Source organism: Bubalus kerabau, chromosome 1, assembly GCF_029407905.1.
Source record: "Bubalus kerabau isolate K-KA32 ecotype Philippines breed swamp buffalo chromosome 1, PCC_UOA_SB_1v2, whole genome shotgun sequence".
Taxonomy (NCBI): domain Eukaryota; kingdom Metazoa; phylum Chordata; class Mammalia; order Artiodactyla; family Bovidae; genus Bubalus; species Bubalus kerabau.
In genome coordinates this window covers 239,161,163-239,176,773 of record NC_073624.1, presented here as the reverse complement: position 1 = coordinate 239,176,773, position 15,611 = coordinate 239,161,163, and the positions used below count along the sequence as shown (strand labels likewise).

At 41.5% G+C, this 15,611-nt stretch overlaps 1 pseudogene; it reads left to right on the top strand.

The window, feature by feature from the left end:
* The first annotated feature begins 958 nt into the window (after positions 1–958).
* On the top strand, positions 959–2,270 carry LOC129642272 (G2/mitotic-specific cyclin-B2-like; annotated as a pseudogene).
* Positions 2,271–15,611: the final 13,341 nt, after the last annotated feature.

Here is a 15,611-nt window from a genome sequence, read left to right as displayed (position 1 = left end):
AAAAAAAGACCATCTCTTTCCAAACAGTTCAAGCAAAAGTTCCATGGCTGAAAGTTTGGGCTGTTCCCCAGGTCTTTCATGGTTTATGTCTCCTCATTCGGGTCTCAACTCAACCATCAGTTTCCAGAGAAGATTTTCTGACCACACTGTCTAAGATAGCTCCCTACCTGAGTCACTCATCTCACCTTTATTCTACTTTATCACTACGTGATATTATCTTGTTATTTAATTTATGTATTTAATTATTTATTACCTGTCTGTATAACTAGAATATAAACTCCATGAGCTCAGAGATAATTTGGTCCTTTTCACATTGTGGATTGCCAGTCTCTAAACAGCACCTTCTGGCACATATTAGGTGCTCATTTAATATGTCCTGAATTAGTAGGCTCTGATGGTGGTGAGAGTATTTACACCAAAGAAATATTACAAATTATGGCTTCCTCCCACCCTGAATTCTGGTTGTTATTTACCGGTACATCAGAATCACATATGCTGAGAGACGTAGAGGTTTTATTCATCCTATCAAAAGAAATCAATTTGCTTTTACTAAAGGAAGGGTGGATGGATACAGGGGGAACAGCTGATGACTGCCATAGTAAAGTTGACTAGGAAGAGTTTATAAAACAAGCAAAGGGATATATCAAAGACAAAATCTTGTAATACCCAACATTAAAAGGAGAGGTGGAAGAAGAGGAAGCCACAAAGAACGTAGTGAGAAGAGGCAACCAGAAATAATAAAATCAAGTCTATGGTGTTACAGAAGTCAAGGAAAAATTGAATTTCGAGGAGGAATAAATGGTCCATTCTACCTTATTCTGCAGAGATCAAGGTAGCCTAAGATAGTCATTAAAAGCTAGGGTCTTGGCAGTCCTAATGGTGCAGTGGAGACTAGTGTTCGTGTCCAGTCTGCGTCTTCCCCTGGGCGGGGCTGCCACTCTTGCCTGTCCATTTCCTCATGGTGCTGTTGCAACGCCCTACAGCATCCACCGATTTAGAGAATAATGACACAGGAATTAATTCTAAACCTAAAAGTCATGTGACTATCAGGTGGGAAGTTTTAGAAGAAATTGGAAATTGGGTTACAACCTGAGCCACACAAGCAGCTCAGAAAATCCAGAACACTAAAGCACCTGATCCACCCACCAAAACAACAAATGTCAACAAGCACCTGAAACCTACTGCTTCTGTGAAACCAGTGCAGATGGAAGTGTTGGCTCCAAAGGGTCCTTCTCCCACACCTCAGGACGTCTCCATGAAGGAAGAGAACCTCTGCCAAGCTTTCTCTGATGCCTTGCTCTACAAAATTGAGGATATTGATATTGAGGACTGGGAGAACCCTCAGCTCTGCAGTGACTACGTGAAGGATATCTACCAGTATCTAAGGCAGCTTGCGGTGCTACAGTCCATAAACCCACATTTCTTAGATGGGAGAGATATAAATGGCCACATGTGTGCCATCCTGGTGGACTGGCTGGTGTCAGTGCACTCCAAGTTCAGGCTGCTGCAGGAAACGCTCTACATGTGTGTTGCCATCATGGGCCGATATTTACAGGCTCAGCCAGTCTCTCCTAAGAAGCTTCCGCTGGTTGGCATTATGGCACTGCTCTTGGCTTCCAAGTATGAGGAAATGTTTTCTCCAAACATTGAAGGCTTTGTTTACATCACCAACAATGCTTACACCAGTTCTCAAATTTGAGAAATGTACACTCTGATTTTGAAAGAACTGAAATTTGAGCTGAGTCAACCGTTGCCGCTACATTTCTAAGGCAGGCATCAAAAGCCAGGAATATCGATGTTGAATAGCACACTTCAGCCAAATACTTGATGGAGCTGACTCTCGTTGATTATGACACGGTGCACTATCACCATTCTAAAGTGGTGGCAGGCACTTCCTGCCTGTCCCAGAAGGTTCTAACCAAGAAAAATGGAACTTAAAGCAGCAGTATTACACTGGCTACATAGAGAGCGAGGTGCTGAAGGTCATGCGGCACATGGCCAGAAACATCGGGCACGTCAACAAGAACATGACCAAGTTCACCACCATCAAGAATAAGTACACAAGTGGCAAACTTCTGAAGATCAGCACAATTCCTCAGCTGAACTCAAAAGCCATCCAGGAGCTTGCCTCACCTCTGTTGGGACAGTCCTAAGCTCCAGGGCCCTGTGGAAGAGTGTGTCCTCTGTGCACTTTGTCTTGCTGATCTGGAATTCCTGAGTTTGTATATAGTCCTCTGGTCTATCTCATGAAACTTCTTCTCAGACCGGTTTTCTATATGTATATTGAAGAAAAATAAAGCTATTGATTTTCTTAAGGTAAAAAAAAAAAAAAAAAGCTAGGGTCTTTTCTTGATTGATAAGATGGCAAGATTCTGATATCCACTGGTCCACATTTCTCTATTTAGATTTAATGTATCTAAAGTCACTGAATAAGGAGATTTCATCTTGCTTTATAAGACACCTATCTCTTTTTCTCAGCTATTGGGGTTCTCTGTGCCTACAGAGTAAAAGCAGAGCTCTATACTTCATGTGGCTCATTGGGATAACATTGGCACAACAGATACTATTCTCCCTTTGGGTGATCTCACCTTCAAAAACCCAATTTGGGAATGAAAGATACAGATAACTAGTGATCCTATTGAAGGATCACTTCCTTCAAGTATCAAGTATGAATACTTCCATACTAAGTCTCCAAACTAAGTTTTCAGCTTAGACTGGAAACCACTGTTAATTTTGTGTTTTGGGATATTTGCTTACTGCAGAGCTATTCAGTCAAGAAAGAGTAAGGTTACCTGATGCAGGGCTGAGTTTACCAATCGCTTCCTGTCTGCATGTCCCAACACTCCATCTAAATTCTAGGAGCCTGATCAGGAACCATTAATATCACAGACCTAGGAGACAAGACCTGCATCACAAGTCCCAAAATGTACACTTAACACTAAGCTCTGTGATCCTACTTAAGTCACTAAACTGTTCTAAACCTCTATTTTCTATGAGAAGAAGGGTTGGACTATACCATTTCAAATGTGTCTTCTGGCTCTAAATTTCTGTTTCTGTAGTTTTAACTACTCCTGTATTCTCAATTATCTACCATCATATGGAGTGTTTCAGTAAATATCCACTGAAGGATTGAAGGGTGAAGAGGCAAAATATTATCTAGCTATCATATCCATACCAGAAAAAAAGTGATGGGGAAAACATAGGCAAGCTACAACCAAAAAATTAACATCAGGCCATGATGTTAGAATTCATGGATTCAGAATAAGGGCTCTCTGTCTTGGCTCCCATTTGTAACTGGTTTATTACTGTAAATTCTAGAAGGCCCTCTTATAACAGTCTCCTTTATATCATGGCCCTACCCCATGGACAGTTTTGTAACACAACGATCAAAAGCCCCTTCCTTACTTTCAGCATTGCGCTGACCACCATTGTCATTAGAATGGACCCCCATCACTGGCACTAGCTACACTGAAGAGATAATTTGTATCAATTAGAGCTCTTTGGTAGAAAGCAATAGAAATTGACTTAAGGGGAGAAAAAAGTAATTGCAAGTCTACTGTGCAGCTTTGCAGAATAAAACGAAGAGTTGGTTAACCAAGCACAAGAAGGACAAGAACCCAGCAGCTCAGGGATATCAGTCACTCAGGATGCATTCTCCAGAGCATTGTTATCAGATGGCTCAGCTTTCTTCTGTCTCTATGTGTCTCTGCCTGAGATTCAAATGCTGGGGGAAAAAAAAGCTGATTGGCCTGTTCTGGGTCATTATACTTACCCCTGGGATCAAAGAGCAGTGACTCTTTCCAGAAGAATGGCGTGCATACAGTCTATGCATATGTGTGTATATGTATGTATGTAGTATATAAGTACACACATGAGTACACGGCACATGCATGTCTGTGCGTGTGTGTGCATGTGTGTAGCTACATCTGTATCTGGTATTTGTGTATGAGTGTATGTGTGGGATTGTGGATATGGGTGTGCATTGTCTTTTTATATGTACAGGTGCACGTGTGCAGCAGCAGAACATGCTGGGAAGATACAGTTCACAGGATAAGGTACTTTTTGGTAAAGTCTTTAAGATGTTCTTGAATTTCAGTAACCTACCCTACCAGCTATGTAACTAGCTATATAACCTATTATATCTATTTTTTAGTTACTCTTGTTTATAAAATGGGAATGCCAATATTTACTTTGTTCTAAGGATGAAAAAAAAAAAAAGACAATGCATGTATGCAATAGCAGTAAAACTGGCACAATAACCTCAATAAATAGGAGTTAATATTCTTACTATCTTATTATCTCTGAGATAGGCTAGGATGTTCGTAAATAGGTCAAAATCAAGTCAAAAAAAGTTCTATTCAATCTCATTCTTTCTGCCCCAAGAGCATCCACATTGGGAAAGTCACTCTGTCCCCATCCCCAGGAGGCTACTCCCTCACTCTCAACTCAGAGGCTTTGCTAATGTGCTTCTTTCCACCTGGAATACTCTCTTTTCTTGTAATCCCAGTCCCCAATTCTAACCCCTTCAGGACTGCGTGTCAACCCACGACCCCCAGTAAGCCTTTGTCGAGACCTCCAGATCGCCAATCTCCTGCTCCTCTGAGTGACAACAACACTCACAGGGAGAGCGGGCTAGATCCAACGGTTATATCCACCGGCCCTGCACTGAAAGGGGTTCTGAAACCAAGACCAGCTCCAGAATCAGCAGGAAAGAGTGCCACAAGAATTAGAGTTTATGGCATGGGGAGCACGAAGTAAGTGCTGTGACATACTTGGCAGGTGGTTGTGATGCCTGCCATGCTAGTCTTTGGTTGTACAATGTGTTGGACTGCTCACTAAATGCCCCATGTGTGCTCTTCCCTTGAAACCAAGAACCCCACCTCATACTTTTTATTTCTATCCCACTCTAGTGTGGTGCTGAGCATGAGGCAGGGGATCAATCAAGGCTGGTAGGAGGCTGAATTCATTCCTTGACTGGTAGCCAAAAAGCATGAGGTCATGAACTACAAACTGAGAGCATCTGGGGACAATGAACAAATGCAATCCCACAACCTTCTCAGCAGGGAACATGGGGACAGGGGCAGGATCATGACTTTCTGAGTTAGACTAAACTGGGTTAAACTCCAATATACCTATTAATTGGGTCACGTTATGGCCAAGTCATATAACCACACCAAATTTAGTTTCCCTGTCCAAAAGGAATGGCACTAACAATATGCACGTTACATGTCATTGAGAGGATTAGAAAAAAACAAACATATAAAAGATTTGGTCCAAATCTGGAAAGAGATGAAGCATTCAGTATATCTGAGTTTCATTTTAAGAGGGAGGAGGGTTCAGGATGGGGAACACATGTATACCTGTGGCGGATTCATTTTGATATTTGGCAAAACTAATACAGTTATGTAAACTTTAAAAAAAAAAAAAGATATGAATGAAGGATTTGAAAAGAGTTCAGGAAGTACTAACAACATTATCATTTCCTTGTCATTAGATCAGATCAGATCAGATCAGTCGCTCAGTTGTGTCCTACTCTTTGCGACCCCATGAATCACAGCACGCCAGGCCTCCCTGCCCATCACCAACTCCCGCAGTTCACTGAGACTCACGTCCATCGAGTTAGTGATGCCATCCAGCCATTTCATCCTCTGTTGTCCCCTTCTCCTCTTGCCCCCAATCCCTCCCGGCATCAGAGTCTTTTCTAATGAGTCAACTCTTCGCATGAGGTGGCCAAAGTACTGGAGTTTCAGCTTTAGTATCATTCCTTCCAAAGACATCCCAGGGCTGAATCTCCTTCAGAATGGACTGAGAGGATCTCCTTGCAGTCCAAGGGACTCTCAAGAGTCTTCTCCGATACCACAGTTCAAAAGCATCAATTCTTCAGCACTCAGCCTTCTTCACAGTCCAACTCTCACATCCATACATGACCATAGGAAAAACCATAGCCTTGACTAGACAGACCTTTGTTGGCAAAGTAATGTCTCTGCTTTTGAATATGCTATCTAGGTGGGTCATAACTTTCCTTCCAAGGAGTAAGTGTCTTTTAATTTCATGGCTGCAGTCACCATCTGCAGTGATTTGGAGCCCAGAAAAATGAAGTCTGACACTATTTCCACTGTTTCCCCATCTATTTCCCATGAAGTGATGGGACCTGATGCCATGATCTTCGTTTTCTGAATGTTGAGCTTTAAGCCAACTTTTTCACTCCCCACTTTCACTTTCATCAAGAAGCTTTTGAGTTCCTCTTCACTTTCTGCCATAAGGGTGGTGTCATCTGCATATCTGAGGTTATTGATATTTCTCCCGGCAATCTTGATTCCAGCTTGTGCTTCTTCCAGTCCAGCGTTTCTCATGATGTACTCTGCATATAAGTTAAATAAACAGGGTGACAATATACAGCCTTGACATACTCCTTTTCCTATTTGGAACCAGTCTGTTGTTCCATGTCCAGTTCTAACTGTTGCTTCCTGACCTGCATACAAATTTCTCAAGAAGGAGATCAGGTGGTCTGGTATTTCCATCTCTTTCAGAATTTTCCACAGTTTGTTGTGATCCACACAGTCAAAGGCTTTGGCATAGTCAAGAAAGCAGAAATAGATGTTTTTCTGGAACTCTCTTGCTTTTTCCATGATCCAGCGGATGTTGGCAACTTGATCTCTGGTTCCTCTGCCTTTTCTAAAACCAGCTTGAACATCAGGCAGTTCACAGTTCACATATTGCTGAAGCCTGGCTTGGAGAATTTTGAGCATTACTTTACTAGCATATGAGATGAGTGCAATTGTGCGGTAGTTTGAGCATTCTTTGGCATTGCCTTTCTTTGGGATTAAAAACTGACCTTTTCCAGTCCTGTGGCCACTGCTGAGTTTTCCAAATTTGTTGGCATATTGCGTGTAGCACTTTCACAGCATCATCTTTCAGGATTTGGAATAGCTCAACTGGAATTCCATCGCCTCCACTAGCTTTGTTCATAGTGATGCTTTCTAAGGCCCACTTGACTTCACATTCCAGGATATCTGGCTCTAGGTGAGTGATCACACCATTGTGATTATCTGGGTCGTGAAGATCTTTTTTGTACAGTTCTTCTGTGTATTCTTGCCATCTCTTCTTAATATCTTCTGCTTCTGTTAGGTCCATACCATTTCTGTCCTTTATCGAGCTCATCTTCGCATGAAATGTTCCTTTGGTATCTCTAATTTTCTTGAAGAGATCTCTATTCTTTCCCATTCTGTTGTTTTCCTCTATTTCTTTGCATTGATCACTGAAGGCTTTCTTATCTCTTCTTGCTATTCTTTGGAACTCTGCATTTAGATGTTTATATCTTTCCTTTTCTCCTTTGCTTTTCGCTTCTCTTCTTTTCACAGCTATTTGTAAGGCCTATCCAGACAGCCATTTTAATTTTTTGCATTTCTTTTCCATGGGGATGGTCTTGATCCCTTTCTCCTGTACAATGTCACGAACCTCATTCCATAGTTCATCAGGCACTCTATCTGTCAGATCTAGGCCCTTAAATCTATTTCTCACTTCCACTGTATAATCATAAGGGATTTGATTTAGGTCATACCTGAATGGTCTAGTGTTTTTTCCTACTTTCTTCAATTTAAGTCTGAATTTGGCAATAAGGAGTTCATGGTCTGAGCCAGAGTCAGCTCCTGGTCTTGTTTTTGCTGACTGTAGAGAATTTCTCCATCTTTGGCTGCAAAGAATATAATCAATTTGATTTCGGTGTTGACCATCTGGTGATGTCCATGTGTAGAGTCTTCTCTTATGTTGTTGGAAGAGGGTGTTTGTTATGACCAGTGCATTTTCTTGGCAAAACTCTATTAGTCTTTGCCCTGCTACATTCCGCATTCCAAGGCCAAATTTGCCTGTTACTCCAGGTGTTTCTTGACTTCCTACTTTTGCATTCCAGTCCCGTATAATGAAAAGGACATCTTTTTTGGGTGTTAGTTCTAAAAGGTCTTGTAGGTCTTCATAGAACCATTCAACTTCAGCTTCTTCAGTGTTACTGGTTGGGGCATAGGCTTGGATTACTGTGATATTGAATGTTTTACTTTGGAAACGAACAGAGATCATTCTGTCGTTTTTGAGATTGCATCTAAGTACTGCATTCAGACTCTTTTGTTGACCATGATGGCTACTCCATTTCTTCTGAGGGATTCCTGCCCGCAATAGTAGATATAATGGTCATCTGAGTTTAATTCACCCATTCCAGTCCATTTTAGTTCGCTGATTCCTAGAATGTCGACGTTCACTCTTGCCATCTCCTGTTTGACCACTTCCAATTTGCCTTGATTCATGGACCTGACATTCCAGGTTCCTATGCAATATTGCTCTTTACAGCATCGGACCTTGCTTCTATCACCAGTCACATCCACAGCTGGGGATTCTTTTTGCTTTGGCTCCATCCCTTCATTCTTTCTGGAGTTATTTCTCCACTGATCTCCAGTAGCATATTGGGCACCTACTGACCTGGGGAGTTTCTCTTTCAGTATCCTATCATTTTGCCTTTAAGGGAATGGCAAACCACTTCAGTATTCTTGCCTTGAGAACTCCTTGTCATCACCGTGTGGCAATCTGGTTTCCCTGGAAGACAGCCCATGCCAATCCTCCTTGGATCATGCCTGTGTAGCTTTTGCAAGGAATCCCCTCTTCCCTTCCCACTTGGCCCCTAGCATGACCTCCCAGAAAATGCTCTGCCCTTTCACCACCCTCTTGGCTGGTAATTTGGAAATCTCCCTACCAACACAATAGGCTCTCTTCACAAAATAGGTGCGGGGGCTGGAGAATTCAGACATGCTTTCCATTGAATCGAGCCTGTATTTCTAAGCTTGGAATTTAGCACACTTATATGTGTGAAACATCAGCCAGGATCAACAGAGACCCTGGATTACCCTTGCTTATGTAATTTTCTGGGGAAATCCAGGGCATTAAAATCACTAACCACGCAGCATCAGTTGACACAGTACCTCATTTTAGCACTAAAAGTCAATCTGCGATAAACCATATATTCCAAGCCATAGATGGAACATTTACTTTTTAAAAGAACATCTATTTATTGAGTGCTTACTATGTGCTAGGCAGTATGCTAAGAACTTAATAGACACAGTAATACTTTATCCTCCCAACAACCCTCAGTGGTAGTACAAACTATCGCTTCTCTTCAAATCTATATAAAACCCTGTCATTATCTGAAATAGTGTGTTTCACTGGTAACTAAAATGTACAGGGACATTACTGCCCCCTGGGCTATACCTCTGCCCTGCCAAACACTCGGCACAATCATCAGAAATCCAATAGGGAGAGATGCCCCGGGGCAAAGCTCCCATTTCTGCTCCAGAGCACCCAGAGACTTCCTCCTAGAAAGTCCATTAGCCCTGACAGGCATCACTGGTGTAAATCACCACACAGCACTCAAGGAGAATACAGTTATTATAACAATTGCTGCATTGCATGATGCTCATGCCATCCAGAAATGTAGGTCTAATTAGCTCTAAGCTGCAGAAGATTTGAGTATGGTAGTTTCATTTTGGCTTAATGCTCAGTGCCTGGTGTAAAATCTGAATTTATTACTCTTTTTTTTAATCATTTCTGCATGGCTCAACCAGTCGTATCAAAACTCCTGCATGTTACAGACTTTAAAAAGTGATTCCCTGTAGGCATTTTAAGGTATAGGATCTATTATGGGAAGATATATATTTGACAGCATTCTGTTTATTACTCATTTCTGCTACATTGTTCATGAACATAGTGAAAAATGTTCACAGTGGTAAGTAACATTTTATTCCAGGAAAAAGAAACAGGGGCAAATTCCTTCAGTATGTACTAGAAACAGCATGTCAGCAACTACAGGACTAATGGGTGAATGCTTTGCATACTCCATCAAGACCCTCATAAACAAAAGAGACTGTTTTAATACTACATATCACCCTAGATTTCAACCAAAAATATTTTCTTAAAGTAGTGTGTCAGAATTCCCTGGCGGTCCAGTGGTTAAGACTCTGTGGTTTTATTGCCTGTGTGTGCAGGTTCGATCTCTGGTTGGGAACTAGGATCCCACAGTCTGTGTGGTGGGCAAATAAATAAATAAACAAAAATAGTATGTCTCAGCAGTGCACAATCTGTTACATTTCTGAACATTTTAAAAAGCCAAACCCAGGTAGCCTCATCTCTCCTGCTTTGGTCCTCAACACGAGCTGTTTAGAAATGGGAAGTGAAGACATCTTTGTCATTTGTTCTATTTACTTATTACTTATTTGTGTCTGAACTAGTGCAGCTCTTTTCCCGAGATATTGAAGGGAGCTGCCTCAAAGAGATCCCACTTTCAGGAATGACCTCAGGCACTGCTTTCTGACTCCACTCCACACTTGCTTGCTCAGCTTCAGTCTCTCTAATTTCTCTCCTTATCATTATTCCTTGGCTCCCTAGGTTGTGGCTCTGGTCAGATTCTCTGCTTGACTCTCAGTCTGGCTTTACCTCAGATACTCAACTTAGGATTGCTCTGCAGCCCTTGGGTCACTCCCAACCCATCCCAGGGAATCTGAGTCTAGGCTCCAACTGTCTAAAGTTCAGGTAATATTTTTGAAGAGAGGAGGTTTCAGGTAAAATGTAAAATTTACTGAGGCAACTGACCCCACTCAATTCCTGTGCATATATAAGATCTTTGGTGTGGGGTCCTTTCTGCTGCCCTTCGTGCACCTCACCAAAGTCTACGGAGCCCAGAGCTCTGTTCTTCATAATGGCTTAGTATAGAGCTGGGGCAAGTGTCATCATGGCAAAGTTGACCCAGAGCCTGACCTCACTGAGCTATCAAATCAATCAACCTGGGCATTACCTACTTCCAGAATTCTTCCTGTATGCAATTACTCTATCATTTAAACCCATTTTCATTGGATATTCTGTTACATGCAGCCTAAGCATCGTGATTAAATTGCTAGGAATACTACAAGCTCCCATTCTCGAAGTATATAAACAAGTAGAGAAGAATGGACATGGACCTGATACTTGGATCCTGGAGGCACATCTTAACTCCCTCAGTGGCGCAAACTTCATTTATTGTTTTATCTGTCCCTCTATTGAACTGTAAGCTTCTTAAGAGTCTAATCCCCTGTTTGGAGAGAGAGTATACTACTAATTGAGACTTTTACAAACTCAAACATCTTGATTGGATGCCACTGCCACTTACTAGTTGTATGATCTTGAGAAAGTGATTAATCACTCTAATTCAAAAAAGTGAGAAAAATAATATGTGCCATAATATCTACTTTATGAATTATTGTACAATAAACTGAGATAATCCATGTGATAAACAAATTTATCTTAGCACAAAATGTAAGAATTTTTAAAGAAGTTAATATTTTAGTTTTGTATATTCACCATCCACCTAGAATGCATCTTGACATTTAAAAAAAGATTGTTGAGTGAATGAGTGATTGAACAGATGGATGATTTAGTGAATGAATGAATGAATAACAACTTTGTTGCTTTGAGTATTCCAGGAGGCATAAATTTTTGAGACTTGAGACACTGAAAATCAGTTTATGGTGTGATATGACTTAAAATCATAGACTTTTCAGTTGTTTTATATCAAATGTAATGATTCCTTATTCATTCTTACAAATATTTGGGAAAGATTTGCCCCAAAGACATGGATTGTCTTTCTTAGTAAATATTCTTTTCTTGCTTTTGTCCCCCAGGACACAGAGCAGAAATACCTCTCACTTTCAGGCCTGATATCAGCTTCCCAAAGCTGAAGGCCAGCTCTGACTTCTGAGACAAGGCCTCAGTGGACCCTCTCCATCTCCCGACCTTGGGAAGCTGCTGCAAGTGGCTGCTTGGTAGTAAGCAGGGGGTCACAGCATGCACCGAGTTCTCAGGGTTGACAGCACTGGAACAGAAGAGAAGACAACTCAGATGGAGAGTAGTCACAGCCAGCATGATATTCAGGCTTTCAATACCCAGGTATTCAGCACGAGGAGAGGGTGCTGTGGGATACCAGCTCTCCTCCTTCTTCAGGACCACGAGCTGCTTGAGAATACTGGCTACTTAGAGCTTTAAGCGGAGTCCCTTTATGAGAATTGCTCAGAGAATTTCGCAGAAGGAAGAGGCCTTGCCCAGCGTTCTGTTCCTTCTCCAGTAGCAACCCACCTCCAATGACTGCTCATTTCTGAGGTTTAACCTCCTTGCCTTAATTCAGGGCAACCCAAGGGCCATCCCAGATCCGAGGCTACGACATTGCTGCAATTACCAATCAGTTCTACATCTACCTCTATCCCATCACACTTCATTTCACTTGCTACTCCTGTGAACAAGCCCTAGGAAATCTACGCACTAGTCACAGAGTTCAGTTCCAGGAAGTCTGACTTAAAATAGAATTGTTTTAAGTGTCAGAGATACAGCAAAGTATAGCCCAGAATTCTCATAGACTTAATACTGGAGGGGAAGGAAGGGGGAAGAAATGAGAAAAGGAAATAAATAAAAATATAATATATCAAACAGGGATAAATATTATGAAAACAAATGAAACAAAGTAAGGAGAATGAAAAATGAAGTGGATGTTGTTTTCAATATTCTCATTAGAGTACTCCTCCCTGATAAGGGGCATTTGAGCATAGGCTTGAATGAAATGAGTGAAGCGTGTCAGAATCTGAAAGAATATTTCAGGCAAGGCAAGGGCAAGTGCAAAGGGCCTGGGGAGATGTGTTTAGTTTATTTGCAGAATAGTGAGAAAACCTGAGTGGCTGGACAGAGTAAAAGAAGGGGAGAACAAGTGGTATTTTATGTTCTTAAGTAATTCTTCTGGCTGCTATGTGAAAATGAGATTGGGACAGGGGGCAAGGGTGACATCAGAAAGACCCGTTTGGAGGATAATATAATACTCAAACAAGAGATAGCCAGCCCCAAATAATCAAAGAATATGAGCATCTTCTTACATGCAAATCTGTGACTTATGTTAGAAAATACAACCACCTGTGTATACGCCCCCCAAATTAGTTAAAAGTTCAAGGTCCCTTTTAAAGGTTCTAGTCACCAATTCTAATGTGTGTTTTTTTGTGTGTGTATTAGATTGGAACGGGGAGGGAGAGTCCTCCATCAGTTTAGTTCAGTTCAGTTCAGTCACTCAGTTGTGTCCAACTCTTTGCAACCCCATGAATGGCAGCACACCAGGCCTCCCTGTCCATCACCAACTCCCGCAGTTCACCCAAACTCAAGTCCATCTAGTTGGTGATGAAATCCAGCCATCTCATCCTCTGTCATCCCCTTCTCCTCCTGCTCCCAATCCCTCCCAGCATCAGTCTTTTTCAATGAGTCAACTCTTCGCATGAGGTGGCCAAAGTACTGGAGTTTCAGCTTCAACATCATTCATTACAAAGAAATCCCAGGGCTGATCTCCTTCAGAATGGACTGGTTGGATCTCCTTGCAGTCCAAGGGACTCTCAAGAGTCTTCTCCAACACCAGAGTTCAAAAGCATCAATTCTTTGGCCCTCAGCCTTCTTCACAGTCCAACTCTCACATCCATACATGACCACTGGAAAATCCATAGCCTTGACTTGATGGACCTTTGTTGGCAAAGAAATGACTCTGCTTTTGAATATGCTATCTAGGTTGGTCATAACTTTCCTTCCAAGGAGTAAGCATCTTTTAATTTCATGGCTGCATTCACCATCTGCAGTGATTTTGGAGCCCACAAAAATAGTCTGACACTGTTTCAACTGTTTCCCCATCTATTTCCTATGAAGTGATGGGACCAGATGCCATGATCTTCATTTTCTGAATGTTGAACTTTAAGACAACTTTTCACTCTCCTCTTTCACTTTCATCAAGAGGCTTTTTAGTTCCTCTTCACTTTCTGCCATAAGGGTGGTGTCATCTGCATATCTGAGGTTATTGATATTTCTCCCAGCAATCTTGATTCGAGCTTGTGCTTCCTCCAGCCCGCGTTTCTCATGATGTACTCTGCATATAAGTTAAATAAGCAGGGTGACAATATACAGCCTTGACGTACTCCTTTTCCTATTTGGAACCAGTCTGTTGTTCCATGTCCAGTTCTAACTGTTGTTTCCTGACATGCATATAGGTTTCTCAAGAGGCAGGTCAGGTGATCTGGTATTCCTATCTCTTCCAGAATTTTCCACAGTTTATTGTGATTCACGTAGTCAAAGGCTTTGGCATAGTCAATAAAGCAGGGATAAATGTTTTTCTGGAACTCTCTTGCTTTTTCCATGATCCAGCGGATGTTGGAAATTTAATCTCTGGTTCCTCTGCCTTTTCTAAAACCAGCTTGAACATCTGGATGTTCACGGTTCACATATTGCTGAAGGCTGGCTTGGAGAATTTTGAGCATTACTTTACTAGCATGTGAGATGAGTGCAAATGTGTGGTAGTTTGAGCATTCTTTGGCATTGCCTTTGTTTGGGATTGGAATGAAAACTGACCTTTTCCAGTCCTGTGGCCACTGCTGAGTTTTCCAAATTTGCCAGCATATTGAGTGTAGCACTTTCACAGCATCATCTTTCAGGATTTGAAAGAGCTCAACTGGAATTCCATCACCTCCACTAGCTTTGTTTGTAGTGATGCTTTCTAAGGCCCACTTGACTTCACATTCCAGGATATCTGGCTCTAGGTGAGTGATCACACCATTGTGATTATCTGGGTCGTGAAGATCTTTTTTGTACAGTTCTTCTGTGTATTCTTGCCATCTCTTCTTAATATCTTCTGCTTCTGTTAGGTCCATACCATTTCTGTCCTTTATCGAGCTCATCTTTGCATGAAATGTTCTTTTGGTATCTCTAATTTTCTTGAAGAGATCTCTATTCTTTCCCATTCTGTTGTTTTCCTCTATTTCTTTTCATTTATCGCTGAGGAAGGCTGTCTTATCTCTCCTTACTGTTCTTTGGAACTCTGCATTCAGATGCTTATATCTTTCCTTTTCTCCTTTGCTTTTTGCTTCTCTTCTTTTCACAGCTATTTGTAAGGCCTCCCCAGACAGCCATTTTGCTTTTTTGCATTTCCTTTCCACAGGGATGGTCTTGATTCCTTTCTCCTGTACAATGTCACGAACCTCCGTCCACAGTTCATCAGGCACTCTATCTATCAGATCTAGGCCCTTAAATCTATTTCTCACTTCCACTGTATAATCATAAGGGATTTGATTTAGGTTATACCTGAATGGCCTAGTGATTTTCCCTACTTTCTTTAATTTAAGTCTGAATTTGGCAATAAGGAGTTCATGGTCTGAGACACAGTCAGCTCCTGGTCTTGTTTTTGCTGACTGTATAGAGCTTCTCCATCTTTGGCTGCAAAGAATATAATCAACCTGATTTCAGTGTTGACCATCTGGTGATGTTCATGTGTAGAGTCTTCTTTAGTGTTGTTGGAAGAGGGTGTTTGCTATGACCAGTGCATTCTCTTGACAAAACTCTATTAGCCTTTGCCCTGCTTCATTCCGTATTCCAAGGCCACATTTGCCTGTTATTCCAGGTGTTTCTTGACTTCCTACTTTTGCATTCCAGTCCCCCATAATGAAAAGGACATCTTTTTGGGGTGTTAGTTCTAAAAGGTCTCATAGATCTTCAGAGAACCATTCAACTTCAACTTCTCAGCATTACTAGTT